The 17,133-nt window shown below is 40.1% G+C and overlaps 1 protein-coding gene across 8 annotated transcripts in view; it reads left to right on the top strand.

Moving 5' to 3' along the window:
* GRB10 (growth factor receptor bound protein 10) overlaps positions 1-17,133 on the top strand; it is a 148,945-nt gene that overhangs the window by 1,912 nt on the left and 129,900 nt on the right. The window contains exon 1 of one of the 8 annotated variants that reach the window (XM_087713176.1): positions 4,084-4,106. The exons of the other annotated variants lie outside the window; for them this stretch is intronic. The gene's annotated coding sequence lies outside the window, so the exon portion shown is untranslated. Of the gene's footprint in view, positions 1-4,083; positions 4,107-17,133 lie in introns of those variants that run through there. 8 annotated transcript variants of the gene reach the window in all.

The following is a 17,133-nucleotide window of genomic DNA, read 5'->3' as shown; positions in this document are numbered from 1 at the left end:
GTGTGTGTGTGTGTGTGTGTGTATTTCTTAATCTGAAGTATGCCAGACTTCTTTTGTTCCAGTTTTGATTCATAATGATTCATAATCTTATTTGGAATTTTGGTCTGGATTCTATAACTTAAGACCTTGCGGATTCAACTGTTAGACCACTGTTGTATGCATTTGGAATGGTTGGTCATTAATTATCTTGACTGGAGAAAGTATGTGGTTGCCAAAAATGAATTAAAGCTAGGAGCAGATAAAGCTATTCTTTCTAATATCAACTTTATAATGCCTTGAGGAGATCACACTTGAAATATTGTATCATGCATTGAGCATTCTGGAAAGAATGCAGAGAAAAACAAGAAAGATCATGGAGTCTTATGAAGAATGGTTGGAAAATTGTTGTGAAAATAAGGACTGGGATGACATGATAGCAGTGTTCTAATATTTGAAGAGATGCCACAAAGATGAGGGGGGTCAACCTATTCTCCAAAACAACTGAAAACCGGACAAGAAACAGTGGGTGGAAACTAGTCAAGAAGAGAAGCAACCTAGAACTATGGAGAAGTTTCCTGACACAGAGAACAATTAACCAATGGAACAGCTTCATCACTGAAAGTTTTTAAGAAGACATTGGACAGCCATTTGGTTGAAATGATATCGGGCAGCGATAGTGAACCTTTTTGGTTCATGTGGCATAAGTGGGGGGAGCGCAGGGGGGTTGTGTGCAGGCGTGCCGGACCCATAATGCAACGTGAATGCACTACAGGCGCGACCCCCCCATTTTTTGCGTGCTTTTTTTGCTCTCCCCAGGCTCCAGAGATTTTATAGGAGCCTGGGGAGGGTGAAAACACCCTCCCCCATCCCCTCCCCCAAAGCCCTCTGGAGCTTCGGAGCAGTCAAAATGACCCTCCGAGCAAACCGGAAGTCCGTTCCTGAATTTCCGGTTTGCCCATAAGGCCAGTTTTTTGCGCTCTGGAGGCTTTAGGAAAGTTCATGAAGCCTCCGGAGGGCCTCTGGGTAGGCGGGGGAGGCTCCTTTCGTTTCCCCCAGACTCCTATAAAGCCTCTGGAGCCTGGGGAGTGGGAAAAATGGCTTTAAAAAAGGGTGAACTCAGCTGGCCAGCACACACATGCACGCTGGCCAGCTGACAGGGCAGCACTTTGCGTGCCCTGACAAATGGCTCCGCGTGCCACAGGTGGCACACGTGCCATAGGTTCGCCATCACTGATACAGGGTCTCTTGCTTGAATAGAGGATTGAAATGGAGGACCTCTGATGTCCCTTCCAACTTTATTATTCTGTTTGGTTATTCTGTTATTCTTTCTGTGATTATGTGTATCTATCCCATCAAGCCAAAAGAAAGCCCAGAATGGTATAGGACTGTGATCGCGTACCTATAGCACGTGGAGCATTGCCCATTCCTCTTCCGGGTTTTTTGGTGCGCATGCACATGTGACGATCAGCTGGCCTTTGTGCATGCGGTAGTGCTGGAAACCAGAAGAGCTGGTCTTCTGTTTTCTGGTTTGAGCATGCGACCACTGACTGGCATGTTCATATGTGTGGCAGTAACCGGATGACTTGCATGCATGTGCTGGAAACCAGAAGTTCATTTTCCGGCGAGCACATCTCCCCTGGGCAGCTCCTTTTCCTGGTTGTGGCCCAGATGCGCGCGAAGTGCTCCCTTTTTGGCACTCTGTGCCAAAACGATTTGCTATCACTGATATAGGATCTCCTGCCATGGGCAGGGTGTTGGACTAGAAGACTTACAAAGTAAACTAACAGGTTTCATATATATGAGAATTGGTCATGTCATATATATGTAGTCCTCAACTTACAACAGTTCCTTTAGTGACCATTCAAAGTTATAAAGGCATTGAAAAAAGTGACTTATGACTATTTTTCACGCTTATGACCATTGCAGCATCCCCATGGTCACGCGATTTACATTGGATGCTTGACAACTGGTTCATATTTATGACGGTTGCAGTGTCCTGCAGTCTTGTGATCATCTTTTGTGATGTTCTGACAAGCAAAATCAGCAAAATCAGTGGGGAAGCCAGATTCACTTAACAACTGTGTTACTTATTTACCAACTGCAGTGATCCACTTAACAAATGGGGCAAGAAAATGGGGCAAGAAAACGAGGAAAAACTCACTTAATAATTTTCTCACTTAGCAATATAAATTCTGGGCTCAGTTGTAAGTAGAGGACTAGGATTACCGTATATATAAATGTACATATTCTCTCTCCCCCCCCCTCCTTCCCTCTCATCTCTCTCTCTCTCCCTCCCTCCCTCCCTCCCTCCCTCCATGACTATGAGGTGAAGGGTAGAGCTGCCCCATGTACCTCACACCGGCTTACTTTAGGGCCCTGCAGCCAGCTGATCCACACCATGAAACCTGCCTCACCTCATCGCCACAGCATCAATATGCTGCTTGGCCTCCATTGCAGCCACAAGCAAGCAGAAGACGTGAGCTCCTGCTGCACATGGCTGCTGGTGCTGCTGCCACAAGGCAAGTGTCAGGGCATGGATGGCATGGCTATAGGGGCTCTGAGTCAAGCTCTACCTACCTACCTACCTACCTACCTACCTACCTACCTACCTATCATTTTAAAAAGTAACTTTGTAACTTCCAACTCCCAAAAGTGGACAACAGCAAAAGTATATGTACACTACAGGTAGTCTCAACTTACAGCTACTCATTTAGCAACCATCAGATATTACAATGGCAATGAAAAAAGTGACTTGTGGTCATTTACAATCGTGACAGCATACCCATGGTCACATGACCAAAATTCAGATGCTTGACAACTGATATATATGTATGATGGTTGCAGTGTCCTTGGGTCATGTGATTGCCATTTTCAACCTTCCCAGCTGGCATCCAACAAGCAAAGTCAATAGGGGAAGCCAGATTGACTTAACTAAAACATTATAAAATGAAGCACAATTTAATAACTATCTTGCTTAGCAATTGGAATTTTGGGCCCAGCTGTTGTCATAAGTCAAGGACTACCTATATTAGAAGTACTTCCTCTATTCCATTATTGTAAATGTGTTAAAATTCTAGGTTGGGTGCATGAATTCATTAATATGAGAATTCCCTTTTCATGCATCATGTACTATCATTTAATTTATTACATAAACTGAAGGGCTTCTGATATTCTCCTGAGCGACTTAATTGATATTTTAACTGTATTAAGAATTACAGCAAGGCTAATCCCAGAATTAGGGGCAGGATTAGCCGATGTGGTTGCAGTTAAGGAGGCAGAGATTTTGTGTGAATGAAAGGAGTGCAGAGGTGAACAAGCTACCATAAATAATTTGAACTATTTATTACTTCTAAGCAAAGGATAATAGAAAGGTAAACTCCAAATAGATAATAAGGACATTCAGAGTTGTCACTTGAGGCACACACATGGCTCGAACTATACTACTTTGAATACATTCTGCAAAACCTAGCTCCAAGGAGAAAGGACTAGTGCTGGGAAAGATGAAAGGAAAGAGTAGAGGATGATCAACAACAAGGTGTGCATATTCAATTACAACGGCAATTAATCTGCCATAATCTGCAAAAGACCAAATTTGGGATGGATCATCGTAGAGATCACTAGGAATAACAAAATAACATGATGGTGCATGATAAATCAATATGTGGCTAACTTAGTGTCTCATAATAAATGTCAAGCTTTCAAAATCACAGGCTTCCTTATGAAAAGTTCATAAGAAAGATGGCAAAGAAAGTGTACATGTTTTTTTAATTAAAAATGGGAGTAAAGTAATCATGATTCGCTTTTTGCAGTTGTAATAGAATACGAGATAAGGTTGCAGATATTTTAATTAACCTCCTTAAAAATACTGTATGAAAGGGAGGGGGGAAATGGTTGACTTTGGTATTTTCATGCAACACCTGTGTAACTTTATTGGAAGGTATATGGAACAGACTGCTACTATTTTTTTAATTTACTTTTTATAGCTCTGATAGTTCTCATCCAAGCAGAGATCTTTAGTGTTTGCAGATAGGTTTGTTTACTGTATCTAACTGATAAATGACCATTTATTTCCAGGACTTCTTTAAAGAATACAACTGACAGAGCTGCTTGAAAATTAAAGTGGAGAGGTAATGTGGGTTGATGTTCAGGTTACTCGGATTTTAAGTCCATTTTCAGAAGCTCACTGGGTGACTTTGAGCCAATAGCTGCCTCTCTACCCAGCAACATTGTGTTATGGGGGGAAAATGAGAGAAGAAAAATCCAGGTACCTGTGATATATCCTTTTACCTACAGATCCTCTTCCCCCAATGAACTCTTGTCTGTCTTGTGTATGTAAGTTTACAAGATATATTTTGGTTTGGGATGGGAACAAAGTATGGATCTTCCTAATTGCCAGTGCAGATTGGTCAGATCAACTTCTTCTCAATTATCTTAAAGGTTCTTTTTGACAGATTTTGATGCTGGCCGTAGTGTTGCTTTTATAGTTTGTACATATGTGCTTAGATACTGAAAGTTTATAGATAATGTTTTTTTTGTGTGATATTTTGTCCTGAATGACTTGTGGGCTGCAGATAAACAAATAAATACACCTGAGTAATAAATAGAAGTTTGCATCTTTTCACATCTGAAATATCTAATAGCACAAACAAACCCAAGTATACATAGGAATGTTTTATAAAGTATTGATGGTAATATTTAATAATGTATATATAATATTATATAAATGTTCTTTGGTGTTTTCATAATATGTGATCTGGGCTGATGTCTGAAAGCCTCATAAAAGCTTTTGAAATTACTTTTATTGAAATTGAAATTACTATAAGGCAGGGGTCCTCAACCAGGCTGCGGCCAATTGGGAACCAGCCTGCACAAGTGATGAGCGTATGAAATTTGTGCCAGTAGTGCATGTGAAACCATGCACTTCTCCTGCTGCTATCGCTAGTCTGCAGAGCTGGAAAAATTGTGGACTGCTGCTCTAGGTTTATGGATTTTTTCATAGAACAGAAAAAATGAGCTCATGATTTGCAGTTTTAATGATTAAATAGGGTGTCTTATAACAAGAAGAAAATCATAAAGAGATTAACATCAGAGAAAGAATAAATTTATAATTGTACTTAAAACTGTACATATAAGAAATTACTTCTTTGTATTTTTTCTTTCCTATTTTTCTTTATTGCATTTTTATCTCTCACTGATTTATTTTTCTTTTTGCTTTCCTACTCTAGAATATGTTTATATTATTATCCTTGTTTTTAAAACTTTTAAAACTATAAAAACTTTTATCGTTTTTAAAACTATATGAAAGATGGTTCCATATTATACCTATTTTTTCAAGTATTAAAAGAACCTTATTCAAGAGATCATAACGTGGACAAAGCATTTATTTAGTTTCAATTATTAGTGGACAGCAAATGTTTCTCTCTCTCTCTCTTTCTCTCTCATTCACACACACACACACACACACACACACACTTACGAGAGACTTTTTCACAGCAGAGTCTAGTATTAGGACAGCCTAAATACTATCTTCTAAGCATTTTATAAAATAGATTAGGTTTGCAGCAGCATCGAGTGGGGTGTCAGCGTCATTTCACTTGGCACGAAGCGGATCTCACACTAGCCTTCCCTGTTGGGTCCGGTCTACCAGGATGATAGCTTCTGCCGAAATTGGAACCGTGCAGCAGCAAGGCCCATTAGGCTAATTCAGTCTGGTGCTACAGAGATTACCATTGGGACTGCTGAGACCCCCCTTCAGCCACCAGTCCTCAGATTGCCTCCTGCTGACCAGATCTTCCCTGGCTGGGCCTTCTGTTTTGGCCAGTGATGGGTTCAGTACCAATGGACACCAGCACTGGTCCTACTGCAAGTAGCAGCCCCACAACCAACCCTGCCAGCCCCTCCTCTACAATTTACAGTTTACAGTTTACACACAGATCATAGTGCCAGAAATAGGACCTTACAGAGAGGTAAAGGCCATCATAGACACTTCCCGTAGCCCAACAGCTAGGAATAGGCACGAAACCGCTAACATACCCCATCTATTTTGAGCAGGTCAATGGGATGCTGATAGGCGGAGCCCCTGCCATCTTAGTCACAAAGCTTGTTAGAGATGGGGCACCACCAAGAGCCATCTGATTCTTCGTAACTCCCAAAATGACAGACTCAGTCATATTGGGCCTCACCTGGCTAGACAAATGGGGACTGACTATCATGTGGGAAGACGGCTACCGAAGGCTAAAAATGGGCATTTGCCCACTGCTGCTCATCAAACCAGATAGTTGCCAAAAGGTGGTGAGCCCCAGCAAGTGGGAAACAGTGGCACCTGCCATGGAGAAGCTTCCTGGTAGCCCAGAGGTGCCAAGAGAATACTGAGACTTGTCAGTTATATTTAGGGAGCAAAATTGCAGCTTTCTCTCTCTCATTGCCCAACCAATTGTGTGATTGAGTTTGTTCCTGGAGCAAAGCTGCCTAAGTATTCTATGACTCCAAAAGAAATGGCCAAGCTAAGGAAATACATAGACACCAACCTAGAGTGTGGTTTTATCCAGCCTGCCATGTCCAGAGTGACAGCCTCCATATCATTTAAAGAGAAAAAATATAGAGGGGGGTGGAATGAGGCTTTGTGTAGATTTTCACTGAATTAATGCGTGTGAGAGGAGTACATCTCACCTTCCCGCTCATGAAGAACATGCTACGTCATTTGGCCAAGGGCATGGTGTTCACCAAACTAGACCTGAGAGAAGCCTATTATCGCACACAGATTAGAGAAGGAGACAAACAGAAGACCGCTTTTAACTGTCTGCTTGGCAGCTTCCAATTCAAAGTCATGCCATTTGACCTACAAGAGTCCCCCGTAGTCTTCATGCAACTGATAAACAAGGTGCTGCATGAGCATCTATACAAAGGAGTCCTAGTTTACATAGATGACATTCTCATATTCACTGAGACACTAGAGGAGCATGTAAAGCTAGTGCAAAAGTGCTGAAAAAACTCCTAGCCACAAAGCTTTACCCAAAGCTGTCAAAATGTGAATTAAATAAAACCTCTCTAGATTACCTGGGCTACAGAGTGTCAAGCAGAGTGGAAATAAACCCAGGGAAAGTGAAAGCTATGCACACGCATAAACAGCTCCAATGGAACTTTGAGAAACTTCAAGCCTTGGAGTCTTCTTTCATTGGAGGTGTTACTTGGAACCCTGTGACTGCAGTGCCCATGTGACTGCTTTTCTCAATCACTGTAATCCCAATATTCTAGATTGCGATCATTGGGCAATTTGTTGGGATGTTTATCAGTTGCAGCAAAACAATTACCTCTCTCAAATTCAGATCCTATATCCTCCCCCATGCACAAAAACGAAAAGGCAGCAGTTGCAATCTTCCCTGTCAGCTTCCCCATTGACTTTCTGAGAAAATTGCAAATGGCAATCAAACAGTAGTGGGATACGACTGGTACGTCCCGGTATGAATGTACCGATGCCTGCTGTTAGCCCCAGGTACCAATGCACCAGAGGGCCCATCTGTCTGCCCACTCTCCCTATCTGTATTTGAGCCGATCTGAGCTTATGCACATGCGCACGGAGTGTATGTCGCCTGCGCGACGTTCCGCCAAGCAGCTGGAATGTCACATAGAGTCACGGGCGGTAAGTACGCATGTGCGTACTGTGCATCCATGTGGTGGACGCCAGGCCCCATTGCACCATACCGGTTGCAACGGGATCTGGAACCCACCACTGCAATCAAATGCTGGGGTGCTGGACAACTGGTTTAAGTGTGAACAGGTTAACAATAACCTTGATTGCAATCGGTGGCTGCTCCGACACTTTGGAACCAGCTCCCCCCGGAAATCTGGACCATACCCACTCTGATGGCCTTCAGGAAAGCCATAAAAACCTGGCTGTTCCGGCAGGCCTGGAGCTGTTGACCTCACTGTTGAGGTCCAGCCCCAACTAGAATGAATTTATGAGGGATGACTGTTGTTTTAAATTGTATTGTTGTTATGTTTTTAATATTTTCTTGTAATCCGCCCGGAGTCCTTTGGGATTGGACAGCATATAAAAGCTTTAAATAAAACAAAATAAGTAAGTAAGTAAGTAAATAAATAAATCACCTGATTTAAGGGGTCAGGATGTAAGTTTTTTCAGTGGCCAAAAATGTTAACTGTTCATAAAGCATCCTTTCCAAAGCTGCTGTCATTTCAGATTGTTGCTAAATGAACAGTTGTAAATCAAGTTCTACATGTAATGTTAAAATTTTCAGATGTACTGGGTAGAGTTAACTCACACAGGAAATCAGATATGCTGGAATGATTGAATAGGAAATAAAAATTCCACATTATGTTTTCCTCGTATTTTTGTGCCTTCAGGAATCTGAGAACATAGAAGGATGAATGAAATTCACCCTTTCTTTGAATCTCAGACATCAGTACAGGTAGTCTTTAATGAACAACCACAACTGGGAATCTCAGTTGTTAGGGAGTACAGTGAGAAGCCCATGTGACTGTTTACCTCAATGGCTACAATTGCAACGCTTCTAGATGCAGTCGTTAAGTGATCTCCCAGGTTGTTAAATAGATGGAAGGATACTATTCCAGAAGGCTGCAGTAATGGTGCTAGTATTGTTGGGATCTGTCCTCCTGTTCTGAAGCCTTTCAGAAGAGTTCCTTTTCCCTTTGTTAATTGAGGGGAACTTTGTTGACGGGCTGCAGAAACACAACTCAGATCTTCAGGATCTGACTTCCATTTCTTCAGCACATTGAAGAATGCGCAAATCTGGAAAAAAAAATCCATTGATTTAAGTTGGAGCTGAAGTTTCTTTGGAGGACTGACTATTCTCCATGTTGTGACACTGGATACATTTCCAATTTCCAATTGTCGTTTTTTAAAATCTCCAGTTTTTAAGTCATTATTTGCTTGTTTGATGTAGTGTCCTTGGCATTATAATAATCAAAATTTATTTTTCTCAGGGGACTATGGCTTGATTCATTTTTTTCTATCATTCTGTCCTACCCATTTCCTTTCTTCCAATCTTGCATTATGATAAGAAACTATGAATTTTCAAGTTGTTAGTTTATAGGATTTTCCTCTTTTTTCTTGCTGGTATTTGCAGTATTATTAATAATTATATTAATACTACAATAAGAAGGAAAATATAATTGTAACCAGTTAATAAATGCATACAAGCCTATTCCATTTACTCCAAGACTTTGCAGTAGCATGAACAAGGATTTGTAGCCTTGTAAGCACAAGCATTATATCCATGTTTTTAAAGGAACAGAATTGCAGTTTTATAGAAAATTTATATATATACATACATACATACATACATGTATGTACCGTATTTTCACGACCATAAGGCGCACCGGATTATAAGCCGCAGTATCAGTTAACGTTAATTTTTCAAACTTTTTTCATATATAAAGCGCACCGGGTTATAAGCCGCACGGTTTTTTTGCAACATTTCCCCCCCCTGCCTGCATTCCGTTTCCTAGCCTGCCTGGCCACTCGTTCATTTCATTTCCCCCCCCTGCCTGCATTCCGTTTCCTAGCCTGCCTGGCCACTCGTTCACTTCGTTCCCCCCCCTGCCTACATTCCGTTTCCTAGCCTGCCTGGCCACTCTTTCATTTCGTTTCCCCCCCTGCCTGCATTCCGTTTCCTAGCCTGCCTGGCCACTCGTTCATTTCGTTTCCCCCCCTGCCTGCATTCCTTTCCTAGCCTGCCTGGCCACTCATTCATTTCGTTCCCCCCCCCGCCTGCATTCCGTTTCCTAGCCTGCCTGGCCACTCGTTCATTTCGTTTCCCCCCCTGCCTGCATTCCTTTCCTAGCCTGCCTGGCCACTCATTCATTTCGTTTCCCCCCCCCCACCTGCATTCCGTTTCCTAGCCTGCCTGGCCACTCGTTCATTTCGTTTCCCCCCCTGCCTGCATTCCGTTTCCTACCCTGCCTGGCCACTCGTTCATTCCGTTTCCTAGCCTGCCTGCCTGTAAGATAATAAATGACAGTAAAAATATAAAGCATAATTATTCTTTTTCTTTGCCATTCTTATATTATTATTATTCCATTTGGAAGGTTATAAGGTATAGTTTAAAATGCTTTGAAATCCCCATTCCCTCCCCACTCCAGGGGAAGGATACTATGAAATCCCCATTTCCTCCCCACTCCAGGGGAAGGATACTATGAAATCCCCATTCCCTCCCCACTCCAGGGGAAGGATACTATGAAATCCCCATTCCCTCCCCACTCCAGGGGAAGGATACTATGAAATCCACATTTCCTCCCCACTTCAGGGGAAGGATACTATGAAATCCCCATTCCCTCCCCATTCCAGGGGAAGGATACTATGAAATCCCCAAATCCTCCCCACTCCAGGGGAAGGATACTATGAAATCCACATTTCCTCCCTACTCCAGGGGAAGGATACTATGAAATCCCCATTTCCTCCCCACTCCAGGGGAAGGATACTATGAAATCCCCATTCCCTCCCCACTCCAGGGGAAGGATACTATGAAATCCCCATTTCCTCCCCACTCCAGGGGAAGGATACTATGAAATCCCCATTCCCTCCCCACTCCAGGGGAAGGATACTATGAAATCCCCATTTCCTCCCCACTCCAGGGGTAGGATACTGCAAAATCCCCAATTCCTCCCCATTCCAGGGGAAGGATACAATGAAATCCCCAAATCCTCCCCACTCCAGGGGAAGGATACTATGAAATCCACATTTCCTCCCCACTCCAGGGGTAGGATACTGCATACGACGTGTGCGTGCTTCAAGTTTGAGCATAAGTAAAATCGGGAGGGAGAGACCCAAGGGACGTGTGCGTCCTTCAAGTTTGAGCATAAGTAAAATCGGGAGGGAGAGACCCAAGGGACGTGTGCGTGCCTGCTCGCGGTCATTCGCTTGCGAGCTTCAAGTTTGAGCGTAAAATCGGGAGGGAGAGATTTTCTATCTTTTTCCATATATAAAGCGCACTGGGTTATAAGCCGCACTGGCGGTTTTTAATCAAATTTTAGGATTTTCAGTGCGGCTTATAGTCGTGAAAATACGGTATGTATGTATGTATGTATGTATGTATGTATGTATGTATGTATGTATGTATGTATGTTGTGTTTGTGATGATAAATAAATAAAGGCACAAACACAACACAAATGTAACAAAGGCAACAGTAAAAATATTGGGTTTCTGTCTGGATGGTCTCTTATGATGAGCTGATGGACAGAGAATGGAAGTAGTGACCTTCCTCCCATATTTGGGCATACCAGGGGTTGTGACTTTATATATATATATATATATATATATATATATATATATATATATGTATGTATGTATGTATGTATGTATGTATGTATGTATGTATGTATGTATGTATGTATGTATGTATATATGTATATATGTATGTATGTGTGTGTATATATATATATATATATATATATATGTATGTGTGTGTGTGTGTGTGTGTGTATGTATGTATGTATGTATGTATGTATGTATGTATATATATATATATATATATATATATATATATATATATATATATATATATATATATATATATATGTTTTTTATTTGTGCTGATAAATAAATAAAGGGAGACTAGTATAGATCTATTTCAAGCTATTTAGCTCTCATCAGCTAGCCATACCCTTACTGGGATTTGAACCTGGGCTATATTACATACTAGGCAGACTTCTTAGCCATTAGGCCACAGGCTCTTATCCGTTATCAGCGAAGCCAGGGTGAAAGGTATCTATTAGATTTTACAACCCCTGGTAAGCCCCAATTATGGGAGGAAGCTAACTGCTTCCATCATCTGTCAATCGGCTCGTCACAAGAGTCCATCACGACAGAAACCCAATATTTTTTACTGTTGCCTTTGTTATATTTGTGTTTTTTATTTGTGCTGATAAATAAATATATATGTGTGTGTGTGTGTGTGTGTGTGTGTGTGTATGTATGTATGTATGTATGTATGTATGTATATATATATATAGTTGTATTTGTGCTGATAAAATTTGTGCTGATAAAAATCTAATATATATATTAGAATATATATGAATGGAAGCAATTAGCTTCCTCCCATAATTGGGGCTGTGACACTAAATATATACCTACCTCCCTGGACTCAGCTGATAAGGAGGAGGACCTGTGGCTTAATGGTTAAGACCTTTGCCTAAGATGTAATACAACACAGGTTCGAATCCCAGTAAGGGTATGGCTAGCTGATGAGAGCTAAATAGCTTGAAATAGATCTATACTAGTCTCCCTTTATTTATTTATCAGCACAAACACAACACAAAATGTAACAAAGGCAACAGTAAAATATTGGGCTTTCTGTCTGGATGGTCTCTTGTGACGAGCCGATGGACAGAGAATGGAAGCAATTAGCTTCCTCCCATAATTGGGGCATACCAGGGGTTGTGACACTATATATATTATATATATATATATATATATAATAAAAAAAATATAAATATAAAAGGCACACTTGTTACATAAAACATAGATACGGTCAGAACCACCAGCTATGGCTTGGCACCTTGCCGGCATTCTGTTATCAAAGGGAGAGGGAGGGAAAACAAATGGACAATTTGCTGTATGCCTTTATGGTGGGAAAGTAGGTGGGGGGGGGATTAACAGTTGAAGAAGAACAGAGGCAATTGGAATCTGGTTCGTGCTTGCCTTGGCATCTTCAAAGCTGTTTGCTCTGAGTGTGGCATTTCACCAGCCTAAACACTGCAGCATTTCTTACAATACGTCGGTGCCAGATTGGCAACACATGGACGGACTGCAGGGGGAAAGACTTGGGGAAAGTGGGATTAGTTCTGTATTAGAAATGAATGTAAGTGTTTAAGAAATTTAGAAAATTTTCAGAGTTCATATTTGAAGCAAAAGATAAATAAGATAATTATAAATGATTGTAAGAGTGGTGTTATAATTAATGAATCTATATAATTCAGAATAAGTACATAATTGTTTTCAAATCTGTATATTAAGAATAGGTAATAGTTGGAGAGAATCTGAAACAAACCTTTCTATACTATGTGGCCATGTGTACTGTTTTTCTGAATTTGCAGCTATTTTATCATTATATGTACAAATGAATTTAGAAATATATTGATTTTTCTGAACCGGGAAGGAGGAACATATCTTCCTTTTTGTAATACATAGAATATATATTTTGTGTTGAAGGACAGAGATCTATTGAAGAGGTAGACTCAGAGATGGTATGGTCTTGGACTTTGTTTCATCCCAATGTATGGGATGGTGAATTATAAATGCTTATTTGATGTACTGCCAGTTCATATGCAGTTCATAAAAGGAGCAAAAAGGATTTAAAATTAAATTCCCTGATGCAAAGTTTATGCAGAAGTAACTACTCTTACTGCTTTTGAGAAGTATAGATATCTGCTAAAAATGAATGCAACCCTTTTTGCATCAATGTTTTTTTTTTTTTACTATAAGGCCCCAAAGTATTGGCAAAGGGGAGAAAATTGTGTCACAGGCTTATATATTTAAACAATGTTAGCAATATGGTACTATTTGATTTACATATAAAATATTGATTCTAATTATATTAATGTATAAACTTTGAAAATGTCTGTAGTTTTGATTTCTTATCAACAGATTTGATCATGATCCCTAACAGTTACTTTCTTTCATTGTAAATGCAGTTAATCTAATGAAATTGGGGAAAGTTCCTACCTATATGATTTTCTAGCTCACTGATACAAAAAATATAATGGTATTCTTTCTCTGTAGTGATGAAACTATTTCAACTAAATTCGTACTGCCCCCTCTGCTCCTTAGCTTCATTGAGACAAATAGGTTAGGAATTCAGTGTGTTCCAATTATAGACCTACTTCCTTAATAAATGTAGATGCCAAGAATGTACATTTCTTGGGCCTGCAGATTACATTTTGTTCTTCCGACTATTGTGCATGCAACTTGGGCTGGATTTATACAAGACTGTGAAGGATCTGATAGTATGAGGTTTCTGATTGATGTACTTGGTTTAACTCAATATATAAAAAATCCAACAGCTGAAGTTTTTAGATGCTGACAAAGCTGTTAGTATGTTCTTTTGAAAGTTTCTAAAAGATTGTAGTTGATTTAAGTTTTCTCAATTGTTTTTTAGAATGAGCTATTTTCTTTATCTTTTAATTATGATTTAGTTGTGCAATTGTTAATTATGGCAGGGATGGCTAGATATAATGCAGTTATATATTTCATTGTTCAGCTTAAAATGCTTCATTTCTTGCCTAATTTCTAATACTTTAACTTGACATGTAGGTTTAACGAAAGCTTAAAATGAGAGCTTCATTTTTAAATAACTCTATTGAAGTTTATTTATTAAATTGATTAAATTTACAAATACAAATATAAAATACTAATGCAAACCAAGAAAAATACAAAAAGAAATGAAATATGGGAAAAAACCCACAACATATAAAAGATCTCTCCCTTCCTTCCTCTAGTATGAACAATGTCAGTAATATAACATCATTTCTGGTATTCAATAAAAAAAAATCTCATATCTCATTCCTTATGAATAATCAAATTTTAAAAATGCATCATTTATCCTTATCAGCAAAAATCTATTAAGAGCTATTTTTAATCCTGACAAACAATGTCCACAAGTTGATTTCTTATCATTTTCTCTTTGTCTCCTTTCAGGAACAATTTCAAGTTTAATTTTATAAAGCTAAGTTAAGCAGGCTTTCCAAATCAGTTTTTTGATTTTTTATTTGTTTGTCCCCTTTAGTTGTTAAGACAGCAATTTTCACATGGAAATCCATTATGTTTTCAATATCACATTTGTAATCTGTCATTTTAAAATCCATTTTCAGATTAATACCATCTTTCATATTCCTCTTATAACCTGGCTTCCTTTAAAAAAAAACATTTTCAAATCCATATTCAAATCAGCTCAGTCTTATTCAGTTTTATTCAGTAAAATCTTTTTCTTTTTTGCATCCTCTAATATAGGGATGTTGAACTTGATTTCATTGAGGGACACATCAAGGTTGTGTTTGACCTCGGGGGGCCAGGGCTGGCATGGCCAGCTCAATGTCACTCGTGTCAGGGAACCCTGTGGTGGGCAGAGCTCTCTGCCAGCAAAAACTGGCTCCTGGGCTCTGTTTTCAGCTGTGATGGTCTCCTGCAACCCTCTGCCAGCGAAAATGAAGCTGGGGAGGGCCGCATGTGGTTCCCCCAGCTCCATTTTTGCTGGCACAGGCACTGAGGGCTGGTCCTTTGCTGTTTCCAGGGCGGCCCTATGGGCCAGTTCTAAGCACCCCATGGGCCGGATCCAGCCCCCAAGCCTTGAGATTGACACTCCTGCTCTAATGGATCCATTTTTATAGTGTCAGACAAACTTGAAAGTGATCTGAGTACATTGATCCTAAACTGCCTTAATTTCTTCTATAGTCAAATAGTATTGCTCCATTGCAGTAATGGGTACTTCTCCTCTATAATTATAATCTTTAGTTCTCTCTGATTTCCTTAGGTCAACTTTCCAAACTCCATCATATAATATGTTTATTTTTCAATCAGCAAAACTTTCCATAGGAGGATTTCTTGTAGTTGATTTCAAAATCTTCATGCATTCATTTATAAAAATGTAAACATCCCACTGGAATTTCAAGTTCAGGTAGCCCCTTAGTGTTCCAAAAATCAACATCGTAGTCCCCATTTTGCTGTTTTTCAAAAATAAAAGTTTTTCTTTTTAACCGTTAAGCTTATATGAACTTTTTTCATCCGGGATAGAAGAAAACTCTCCTTGCAAGATGAAATTTGCCATTCAGAAGGTTCTTACCATCAGAAAATCAATAACAAGCAGATTTCTATAGTAGTATTGGGCAAACCCAGCTCCAAATTTTAACTTCTTGAATCCCACTTGACACTATAGTGGCATTCCAACTTTAAGGGTTGCCTGGGTCTGGGCTTGTTTACCCCTTTTGCTCTTAGTAAGTTAATGATGGGCAAGGCAATCTCAGCAAATATAGGGATGAACTGCTGGTAAAAGTTGGCAAATCCGAGGAGTCCCTCCCTCTATGATTCCCTTGGGGTCCATTTCTATGCTGTTCTGTAAGCTTCAATCCACTCTAGTCCTATGGAAACTCCGCCTCTTGAACTTCTTGAAGGACCACCTTGACCAATTTTACATGCTCCTTCATCATTTCAGTATAGATCAAAATGTTATCCAAGAATACGAGGACTCCTTTATATAGATGTTCATGCAGGAGCTCAGTTGCATGAAGACGGCCATGTCTCCATGCAGTTGAAACAGCATCACTTGGAATCGGTAACAGCCCAGTGGGCAGTGGATGCCATCTTTCATTAATCACCCTTCCTGATCCTCACTTGTTAATATGCCTCTCTCAATTTTGTAAATATCCTCCTCTTTTGAAAATGTCTTAACATGTCCATCAAGGAGAAGGGGTACATATTCTCTGTGGAAATACTGTTTATTGAAACCTAAAGGACCCATCTTTCTTTTCTTTGAAGAGTACTTCGCTGGCTGAATAAAATCTTATCTACAAAGGTTCTTATCCACAAAAAACTCAGAGTTCTTCCATTTCCCTGGTCATCAGTGAATACAATTTTGGCTTTGGCAGTTTGGCCCTGGGCACAATTTCATAGCACAGTCTGTGGAGTGATGGGGCAGGACCACATCGGATTTAATCTCACTGAACACCTCCACCAAATTGTGATTTTCTTTGGGAATCTCTTTCCTCTTAAGTTTTTGCTTTCACTTTCTCAACTGCAGGCTCATGGTGGCTCTTTTATCATTTTCATTATTGCCTTTCAGCTTATTTTGCGCAGCATCTGCTATCCACTTCCATCCCAATTAATGGAGGGGTTCCACTACCTCTACCATGCTAAGCCTAAATGATGAATTGAATGGTTTCTATATGAGTCAGACATAATTGGCATTTGACCAATCTAGGTAGGAAAAAGAAGTTTTTCAACTTCTCTGCCCCATCCCTAGCTTCTCCACCACTTGATGGTTGATTGGCACCTGGTATATCCCAAGTCCAATAGGGCCATTAAGATCTCTTTACTGCCTGAAGAAACTACAGTGACCTTGATCCTAGCAGTAATGGGGATGATGGGGCTACTTACATTGGGTCCTCTTCTCTCTAACTGTTGCTCT

The sequence above is a fragment of the Thamnophis sirtalis genome, unplaced genomic scaffold (genome assembly GCF_051295495.1).
Source record: "Thamnophis sirtalis isolate CommonGarterSnake01/CBP01778 unplaced genomic scaffold, rThaSir2_p1.2 scaffold_4, whole genome shotgun sequence".
Classification (NCBI taxonomy): domain Eukaryota; kingdom Metazoa; phylum Chordata; class Lepidosauria; order Squamata; family Natricidae; genus Thamnophis; species Thamnophis sirtalis.
The sequence above is the reverse complement of the archived record's forward strand: the minus strand, read 5'-3'. Positions and strand labels throughout refer to the sequence as shown.